The 10,648-nt window shown below is 56.7% G+C and overlaps 1 long non-coding RNA gene across 1 annotated transcript; it reads right to left on the bottom strand.

The window, feature by feature from the left end:
- Positions 1-6,933: 6,933 nt before the first annotated feature.
- LOC138994323 (uncharacterized) lies at positions 6,934-9,862 on the bottom strand. The gene is made up of 4 exons (XR_011468418.1): positions 9,710-9,862; positions 8,181-8,266; positions 7,383-7,507; positions 6,934-7,191 (listed from the first exon to the last, which is right to left on the bottom strand). It is a non-coding gene; the product is annotated as an uncharacterized lncRNA (long non-coding RNA).
- Positions 9,863-10,648: the final 786 nt, after the last annotated feature.

The following is a 10,648-nucleotide window of genomic DNA, read 5'->3' as shown; positions in this document are numbered from 1 at the left end:
AAAAAAGGTGGCTTGTAATTTCATGTATGAGCCCCTGTAATTCTCCTATCATTCCAGGAAAGACGCCAAATGGGAAAAAATGGAGATTTATACAAAATCTCAGAGCTATAAACAAGCTGGTTATTCCCAGATATCCTGTGGTTCCAAATCGCATACCTTATTATCAACAAGACAGGCAATAACAAGTGTCGGAGAGAGAGGCTGTGGGGAAAGGGGCCCCTTATCCCTTGCTGATGGGAATGTAGATGGTACAGCAGTGATGGAAAGCAGTCTGGCGATTTCTCAAAAAAATCGAGATGAAATATTTGGGAACATTTAGCAAACTTGCTCTTAATACCTCTGACTCTCGCCTTTCAGGAGCGCGGGGCGGACTCTGCGTCTGGCCGAGCGGGAGTGGGCACCTATTGCCGATACAGAGTTGTTCTCATTCTATTGGTTTTGGGAAGAAAGTCTCTGGGGCCCACTGTCCGGGAGAGGATGCAGGATGTTTCTCTGAAGGTGGCTGCCCTGGCTCCCTGTCCGAGTATTGCCTTTCAGTATCAGTGACTACAATATAGACTCTTCTGATGTTGCCCGCCCTTATAGCAATGGACACACCGCGCTGCCGGCATGTGGGGTGACTGTTTACTCATATTGCTGCCAACAGCACCGGGGGCGTGTTCCTTAGGACGCTGACCGTCTTCATCCCCCAGAGACACTATAGGGTCCCAACGAGAAGAGACCTTCTCCCGGCCCAGCACCGGCCTGCAACGCCCATCTCCCCTGGGAGCCCTGCCCAGTGTCTTGCTTTAGCCATTTTGCTGTGGTGGCAATGGCAGGCCCCTGAATGCAGAAGTGGCCCGGCTGGCAGGTGGAGGGTAAAAGCCCTGAGTGCCACCTGCAGGGCCGCACACGGGACAAGTCAGGAGCTGAGCCAGGCCAGGGAGGCCGTTCTAGACATCGGGCAGCAGTGCTCTGCTGTTGCGGCAAAACGCAGCTGTGAGGAATTTAGAGGAATGTGCTCTCTAATCTTTCTGACAATTCTCAGTTGATAGAAAACAACATTCAACAAATTAGGGAAACAATGAGAAGGATGTTTTTGATTTGACTTATCCAAGCTGACTTCCCGGCTACCCAGCTTGCCGAGCCCCTTCAGCCCCCGCTCCTCCGCCCCGGGAGCCAGGCTCTCTTGCCCAGAGCAGGACCAGTACTCCCCCAGGGGCCCCGCACGCGGCTGGGACGGCGTTGAGATCTGACTCTGGATTGATCTCCCGGCATGTGGGACACAGTCCCCTGCCTTGTGGGGGGACACAGTGTCCTTCTACTGCCGGGACCACTTTTCTCTCAGGGCACCAAGAACTGACAGGGAACCCAAAGGAGCTTGCTTCTCCATGGCAGACCCTCCTTCCCCCACCCCTTCCTCCCCTTTTTATACTTATACTAATAGCCCTGCGCATGAATCCCTGCGCCCGTAGCTCGCTGCCGCCCTCCTGTAGTTCCCTCCGCGGCGCCCCCCCCCCCAACTTGCTGCCCTGCCCGCTCTTGTAGCTCTCCACCTCCCACTTGTTTGCTGCCCTACCCCCTCCTGTAGCTCTCCACTGCCCGCTTGTAGCTCGCTGCCCCACCCTCTTGCTGATCCGTGATCTGGTCGTTATGCGGTAGGTCATTATGCTTCACTGTGTAACAACCATTTGCATATTACATCTTTATATAGGACTAGAGGCTCGGTGCACAACATTCGTGCACGGGGGTGGGGGGGGGGGGGTCTCAGCCCAGCCTGTGCCCTTTAGCAGTCCAGGAGCCCTCAGGGGATGTCTGACTGATGGCTTAGGCCTGTGGGGAGTGGGCCTAAGTCGTCAGACATCCTTAGCATTGCTGTGGACGTGGGAGAGGCTCCCGCCACCGCCACTACGCTCGCCATCAGCCCGGCTTGTGGCTGAGCAGCACTCCCCCTGTGGGAGTGCACTGACCACCAGGGGGCAGCTCCTGCGTTGAGTGTCTGCCCCCTAGTGGTCAGTGCGCATCATAGCGACGAGTCCTTCCACTGTTCGGACAATTTGCATATTACCCTTTTATTATATAGAACTAGAGGCCCAGTGAACGGATTCGTGCACTGGTGGGGTCCCTCAGCCTGGCCTGTGGGGATAGGGCCGAAACTGGCTCTCTGACATCTCCTAGGGGTCCAAGGTGTGGGTGAAGCAGATTCGGGGCTGACAGTGCTCCAGCAGTACCTAACCCACAGCCGATTCTGCAAGGAATCGGGCTCCCTCCTCTACTGGTTGGAGCGTCTGCTCCCTGGTGGTCATTGCGCGTCATAGCTACTGGGAGAATGGTTGAATGGTCGGACGGTCGCTCAGGCTTTTATATATATACTAGAGGCCTGGTGCACAAAAATTTGTGCACTGGCGGGGGAGGGGGGTGGGGGTGTCCCTCAACCCCACTTGTGCCCTCTCACAGTCTGGGACCCCTCGGGAGATAACCACCTGCTGGCTTAGGCCCGCTCCCCGGGTGGCAGATGGCAGGCCCGATCCCTGGGTGCCTGCCCCGCCTCCCCGGGTCGCACACACGGTAGGGCCGATCCGGGGGTTGGGGCGCTGCCCCGGGTTGGGTCGCACACGGGACGCCTGGGCGGGCCGGCCGATCGCTGCTGCCCTGCCCAGCCGCCCAGGGTCGGGTTGCACATGGGACGCCCAGATGGAGGCTGGGCGGGCTGGCTGATCACTGCTGCCCCGCCTGGCCGCTCCGGGTCGGGTCACACACGGATGCTCGCCGCCCCGGGTCGCAGATAGCAGGCCCCGATGGCAGCAGGGCAGGCAGGATGGCGCTGTCCCGCCCTGCCTGCAGTATGCAGATTAGCCGCCATCTTTGTTGGCAGTTAATTTGCATATCGTGCTATTAGCTAATGGGAGGCATAGCGAAGGTAAGGTCAATTACCATGTTTGTCTATTATTATATAGGACAGATAGAAGTGCTTTGTGTTCCCTGCAGAAACTCTTCAAGGGACAAATAAGCAAAAAGAGAGCAAACCTCCCATGATCCCAGTGATCATATTAACCTTTTTTTAATCCTCACCCAAGAATATTTTTTTTCCCAAAATATATTTTTATTGATTTTAGAGAGAAAGGGAGAGGGATAGAGAAATAGAAACATCAATGAGAAACATGGAGAGGCTGCCTCCTGCATGCCCCCCACTGGGGATTGAACCCCAAACCCAGGCTTGTGCCCTGACTGGGAATCAAACTGTGATCTCCTGGTTCATGGACCGATGCTCAAACACTGAGCCACATCAGCTGGGCTATTTTTTCCATTGATTTCTAGAAAGAGTGAAAGGGAGGGAGGAGGGGGGAGAGATGGGAGGGAGGGAGGCAGGGGGAGAGAGAGAGAAACATTGATGTGTGAGAGGCACATTGATTGGTTGCCTCCTGCATGTGCCCCTAGAGGACAGACCGAGGGCTGACACTCTAACCCAGGGGTCCTCAAACTTTTTAAGCAGGGGGCCAGTTCACTGTCCCTCAGACCATTGGAGGGCCGGACTATAGTTTAAAAAAAAAACTATGAACAAATTCCTATGCACACTGCACATCTTATTTTGAAGTAAAAAAACAAAACAGAAACAAATACAATATTTGTGTTTGCATGTGACCCGCGGGCCATAGTTTGAGGACCCCCTGCTCTAACCACTGAGCAACCAGCCAGAGCGATCATATTAACATTTTAGTTCATCTTGCCCAGATTATTTTTCCTGTGCATACAAAACCGTTTACAAAATGGGATCATAGAACACACACTCTTTAAAAACTGCTTTTCTAATGCATCCGTATATTATGGGCATCTGCCCTGTTTGAGGACCTGATGCTTTGCTTTGAATGCTGCACCTCCAAGTGCTTACCACCCGGCTCCGCCAGCCCTGAGGGCTCTGCCGTTCTAGCTGGTACCTAGTAGGTCTGCGCTCACCTCTCTGGTTTCCTCTGATCACTGCCCTGCCCATGCTGCTCTGCCTACAGCCACCACGCCCACCCACCGCAGCTCCCCACCCCATTGCCCCACCCACCGCCATGCCCACCCACCGCAGCTCCCCACCCACCACCACGCCCCACCCACCGCAGCTCCCCACCCACCACCACGCCCCACCCACCGCAGCTCCCCACCCCATGCCCCACCCACTGCCACGCCCCCACCCACCGCTGCACACCCACCGCCACACCACACGCCCACCCCATCGCCCCACGCCCATCGCACTGCTCTCGGCCTTGGCTTCACGCTCCAGCAGCCTGTTGGTCCCTCCGCCCCAGATGACCTTCTCTGGTGGCCCCCGTGGTCGGTTCTGTTTCCCCTCTGGCTCCCAGGCCGGGCCGCCGGGCCGCAGCTCCAGGCTGCAGCGTGGACGGTCTCCACCTCAGCAGGACTCCGGCCAAGCACACATTCTGATGACCAACCACCTCGAACATTTAGACCTGGGTGTCCGCAGACCCTCGGAATCCACAGCTCTCTGCTTTAGGGGTTAACCTATTCCAGGCAACATTCTACACTGGACACATGGCATCATACACTGGCCCAACCCCAGAATGTACAGCACCGGGAGGGAGCCCTCATGTGGACACGGACTTGGGGCGCTGAGGCCGTGTCCGCGCTCCCCATCCCTGGGGGTGCTGGTGAGGGGCAGGCTGTGCACACGTGGGGCCGGGGCGCGCAGGACATCTCAAGGCCTTCCCCTCCATGTCACTGGGCCTAAAACTGCTCTAAAAATAGGCTTCATTTTTTAAAAATTAAATGTTTCGGGCATATAGAAATGTACAAAAAATATTTAACAACCCCCTGAGTTCCTGCCACCCACTTTAGAAACTGAACCGCTGGGAGCCCTCCGTGCACCCGCCCCTGTGCTCTCGCTGCCTGTCCTCCAGCAAAGCGCCCCCTTGCGCACTTCCAGCGGAGCCGGCTGCCGGGGCGCTGGGGCCGGCTGCGGGGGTGGGGGGTGGGGATGGGGGTGGGGGGGCGGCCCCGGGCGCGCCGGGGCCGGCTGTGGGGGTGGGGGTGGGGGTGGGGGGTAGGGGTGGGGGTGGAGGGCTGCCCCGGGCGCGCTGGGGCCGGCTGTGGGGGTGGGGGTGGGGGTGGGGGGCTGCCCCGGGTGCGCTGGGGCTGCTTCGTCGGACCCTGCAGCATCTCTCCAGGCCTGGGTTCTACACAAACCCGAGGAACTGCCTGCGGCTCCTGCTCCTCCAGCTCCGGGGCCTCTGCACTGCTCTCCTGCTGGTGGGACTCCGGCCACCTCTGCCAGCTCCCCTAACCCCGAAAGCTCAGCCCCTGGCGCTCGGGGGAGCTTGTTGGTAAATGCATTGATGGATTTGCTGCATTCCTGGGTCCACATGGATGGGATTTAAAGGGAAAAAATTTATTGTGGTAAAATACACAAAACATGCAATTTACCACCTTAAATTAACCACTTAAACGTGTACAACCCAAAGGCACTGAACACGGACACGGCTGTGCTCCGTCACCTCCGCCGCCCACAGAACGCTTCCTCTTCCCAAACTGAAACGCAGCCCCTACACACCAGCTCCCCGTCTCCCCCGGCCCCCGGCCCCCCGCAGGCAGCCGCCACTCTGCTCTGTCTCCACGACTCCGACCATTCCAGGCCTCAGCAAGCGAATCGCAGTGTTTGTCCTTCTGTGATGCGGCATTTCCCGCGGCAGCGTGTCCTCGAGGCTCATGCCCGGAGGCTGCTCAGAATCCGCCCCCTTAGCCGGACGCCTCCCTCCAGGTGCGGCCAGGCGGGCAGGTGCCTCGGGGGCCGGAGCCGCTGCCGCCAGTGAGACGCCGCCTAAGGGACCAGTTCGGCCGGGTGCCGGTTACAGCCCAAAGTCCGTTATATAATGAAGTCGGCTTTCTCAATGCGTAGGTTAAAAAGTGGGAAAATCAGGTTACCTGCTTTTACGTATGTGGACATGTCTGTAAATTAGGTGCGTATGAAAAGCTGGATTTCACAGGAAAGTCTCTACGTGTGTTACTGCAACTTTACCTGTGCGCTGACCAGGTGACCGTCAACAACGCACAGGCCACCGCAGGCCCCGCGGCTGCTCACCGCACGCCGCTCACCGCTCACCCCGCACACCGCTCACCCCGCACACGGCTCACCACACACCGCTCACCCCGCACACGGCTCACCGCACACCGCTCACCGCACACCGCTCACCGCACGCCGCTCCCCCCGCACGCCGCTCACCGCTCACCGCACACCGCTCACCGCACGCCGCTCACCCCGCACACAGCTCACCGCACACCGCTCACCGCACGCCGCTCACCCCGCACACAGCTCACCGCACACCGCTCACCGCACGCCGCTCACCGCACGCCGCTCCCCCCGCACGCCGCTCACTGCTCACCGAACACCGCTCACCGCACACCGCTCACCGCACGCCGCTCCCCCCGCACGCCGCTCCGGCCAGGGGAGGGGTTCCAGCCAGGAGTGGGGCTCCGGCCAGGGGAGGGGCTCCGGCCAGGGGAGGGGCTCCGGCCAGGGGAGGGGTTCCAGCCAGGAGTGGGGCTCCGGCCAGGGGAGGGGCTCCAGCCAGGGGAGGGGCTCCGGCCAGGGGAGGGGCTCCGGCCAGGGGAGGGACCCTAACCAGGGGAGGGACCCTAACCAGGGGAGGGGCTCCAGCCAGGGGAGGGGTTCCAGCCAGGGGAGGGTCCCTAACCAGGGGAGGGTCCCTAACCAGGGGAGGGTCCCTAACCAGGGGAGGACTCCAGCCAGGGGAGGGGGGAGCGAGACCCTATCCCTTCCTCGGGCTTGTACCCCACACTGGACTCAAAGTGTTAAATGCTCCCGGACTGAGCGGCTGAGCGGGAAACTGAACGGGGAGCGTGGGCGCCTCCGGGAACTCCCGAAGGGAGGGGCGGGGAAGAGGTGATGAGGCGCAGCTGGAAGCAGTGATTGAAAACAAATGTGAAAAGCCCGTTTGTATTCATGTTTACTTGGTCCAAACACTAGTCTAGAATTAAAAGTACAAACCTCTCCATGGGGAGAGGAAACCACCGGGTACAGATGCTCGGGGGTGGGGGGGGGTGGGGAGTGATCCACCTGCTGTCACACCACGGCCTGGGGCGCTGAGGGCGGGGAGCAGAATCAGGCCCATCTGAGCGGAAGACAGGCGAACAGTAACATCAAGGATGGACCGCAGGAGATCAAGTATTTCCGTCACTAACCTGCGCAAGAGACTGTCAGGCGATAAGTACAACGCCGAGTGGGTACCCGTCAGACGTAAACAAGCAGGACCGCAGTGTGGACACCGGTGGGGCGGACTTTAACGTTAGAACGCGTGGCCTGAGCCCTGACTGGCGGCTCAGCGGATGGGAGGTTGTTCTGTCCACAAAAGGTTGCCGGTTCGCTTCCCGGTCAGGGCACTTACCTAGGTTGTGGGTTTGAACTCCTCCTGACAGGGCGCACATGGGAGGCAACAGATCAATGTTTCTCGCTCTCTCAAAATGATGTGAAGAAGAAAAGCAAAAATTGTAAAGAAGATCAGTCATAAACCTGTACGTATGAACAAAGCAAAATGATGGTTAAATTCACAAGGCAAAAGTACTAGGATTGTAAGGAGAGATTTCAAGACACATCTCTCAGGATTAGACAGACCAAATAAAAAAGAATGATATGGAGGAATCATCAGTAAATTTGATTTAGTAGGGGGAGATTCTTAAATCCATGAACAGAAAGCACATCTTTTCTTTCCTCAATTGTTTTCTCTTTTTAAAAAGTTTTTATTGACTTTATTGGGGGTGACATTGAAACATACATTCCTTATTCATGTGTCTCTGGAAATGCTACAAAAATTAATAATATATTTGACCACAAAAAACGAAACCTGATCCAATACAGAAAAGTAGAGAAAAGTTCATATTTGTATCATAATCTGATAAAATTGGTAGTAAATAATAAAGGTGTGACCAACACAACCTAGACAACACTTAGATTAAAGAGGATACCAAGAGGGAAATTAAATTCTATTGGGAGAGCAGTGGAAATAAGAGTGCTCATTCCCAAACCTCTGGGATATAGCAAAACTGAATTCAGTGGAAAATTAAATGTCTCCATTACTGAAATAGAAAGACAAAAAGACCTACACACTCAGTTTGAGTACCAAAAGGAAGTAGGAAGAAGGAATCGATAGCAGACATGAATGATGGAGAACCGAGCCTACACTCACCCTCATTCCTGTGAGCAAGGGCGGTGAACTGGTCTTTGCAGACACCAGTGAACAGGAAAGCCCGACTCATCATGACTTGCACTTTCCTTGGAGCAGGACAAATGAGAGAGCAGAAATAGACAAGACCAGGAATGAGAAAGGAGCCGTCACTTCAGGTTCAGGAGCGATTAAGAGCATCTTTAGGAAATTATATTCAATGTTAGGACAATAAGTTTGAAACCGGAAAGAAAGGGGTGCGGCAGGCGGCTAATTCCAGAAGCAGAATGCGGAGTCGGGAGCCTGGGCGAAACCTGGCGGTCCTGCCCCAGCTGGCTGACCATAGGCCGTTGCGAGCCTCTCTGTGCTCCGGTCAAATGGAGAGAAGGGGGTTCCTTCCTCTGGGGCGTCGTGAGGATTCGCTGAGTTAATACAGGAACGTGTACACAGTGGATACTCAGTCAGGGCTGGCGTTACTGTTGTTGGTATTTTATTAAATGGTGTTGGCACAACAGGCTGTCCATCAAAAAGACAGTAAACATGGGCTTCCCTCTTACCTCATATGTAAAATAATTTCTTTACGTACTCAGAGTGAACAAAAAACAATAAAAATCTTACAAGAACATCCAGGGAATTAAATGACCCCAGGATCAGAGAGGACTCCGCATCGAACTAAAACAGAGGCGTCCTATTCAGCCTGATAATCCCCTGTATGCAAGAGACACCATGAATAAACTCCATGCACAAGCGGAAGATGGAGGGAAACCCCGATAACTAGATGCTGTAGCTCAGAGTCTCACAGAAACTCGGACTCGGAAACACAAACAGGAGGGAGGCAGCACCAGGCGCTGCGCCTTCCCAGACAGGAGTGCAAACTCAGGATTGGGAAAAGCGCTCCAGCCCCGAGGGCCTGGGGTGCAGACCCGACAGCCCTGAGAGCCTGGGGTGCAGACCCGAGGACCCCCAGAGCCTGGGGTGCAGACCCGAGGACCCCCAGAGCCTGGGGTGCAGACCCCAGACCCCAAGGGCCTGTGGAAAGCCATCTGGCAACACCTATGAAACGGAAACTGCAAATCTTCCCAGGACTCTATTCCATAGAAATAAAGTCACCTGGAAGGTCAAGGAAGCTTATGGAGCAGTGGTCTAAAAGTGGAAGCAAAGAGACGTCCCATAAATGGGGAGCACTATGGCCACGTGCATGTAAACATCATTAATATTCATGTTAAAGAGCCAGGAGAGCCGATGGAATTCATTCACCCGTCCTTCTGCCTTGGAGGGACTGTGCACACACCACTGGGGAGGACAGAAGGCTCAGAAATGTGTTTGATAAGGCCCTATTGTTATTTCATTTTATTGACTTGAGAGAGAGAGAGAGAGAGAGAGAGAGAGAGAGAGACTGGTTTGTTTCACATCTATGCACCCACTGGTTGATTCTTGTATGGGCCTGACAGGGATGAAACCGCAGTCTTGGCAAATGGGGAGATGCTCTAACCACCTGAGCTCCTGGGCCCTATTTCTGAAAACACGAGCCCTCTGTGTCCCGTACATCTCACCTTTGCCGGATCTCATAGCAGCGCTGGGGAAACGCGAAAGCAACTAGAACCTGCGGGTGCCGACACGGAGGGGTGAAGCCGCGCGCAAGGCTGGCCTGACGCCCCTCACACGTGCCTGCTCGGCGATTATGCAGAAACCAAGCGGCTCCTGGCCATTTCGGTGTGAACTGTACACTGCGTGTGACGGGGCGCGCCCCAAGCTTGCTCTGCCCGGGTGTGGCTCCAGCCCGGAGGCGGAGGCGGCGCAGAGCGGGCCGCGGGCTTGGGCCGCCGCCAGGGGCTGGTGCCGAGCTCACCGTGACTTGCACTTTGCTGCCGCCCGGCCCCGCCCTTGCCTTCCGTGCCACTGGCTGCCCTTTGTCCTGACCCAGGCCCTGGCTTCCTGGGCGCCTCCTGGGAGCCTGCAGGCCCGCAGGTGGGGGTCAGGGTGAGCGCAGGACTCTGCAGCCTCCGTCCGCCCCACCGGCCCGTCCCCCACGGCCCAGGCCCGGCCGCTGGAGCCGGCGGAGGCAGCCCAGGCGCCCTCCTCCATCCCCAGCGGGGGAGGCGCAGGCGGGCCACGCTGCCCACCGCACCCCTCTAAGGAGAGGCACTGAAACAGTGGCTGACTGACTGATAAAAACGAACACAAAACCCACCGCGTCTGCGTGCGGCTCACAGATGGGCATTCAGAGCTGTCGGCCAGGCCCTGGCAGGTAGCTCGGCTGGTTAGAGCGCAGTCCCAATACCCCAAGGTGGCGAGTGTCAGTCAGTGAATGCATACATGACAGCAAAGCCCCTCTTCCCCTCTCTCTCTCAATCTCTCTCTCTCTCTCTCTCTCTCTCTCTCATTAATGAAAAGATATATTTTTAAAGAGTTGTTGGCCAGGACCCCTCCTGCCAACTGCAAGGATTGAAGGGGACGCAGGAGGGGGAACCCCTAGGCTAGAAATGCTGTGC

Source organism: Myotis yumanensis, unplaced genomic scaffold (genome assembly GCF_028538775.1).
Source record: "Myotis yumanensis isolate MYYU_CA2020_CCGP unplaced genomic scaffold, mMyoYum1.0.hap1 SCAF_16, whole genome shotgun sequence".
Classification (NCBI taxonomy): domain Eukaryota; kingdom Metazoa; phylum Chordata; class Mammalia; order Chiroptera; family Vespertilionidae; genus Myotis; species Myotis yumanensis.
Note: the sequence above shows the minus strand (reverse complement) of the source record. Positions and strands in the feature narration are given on the sequence as shown.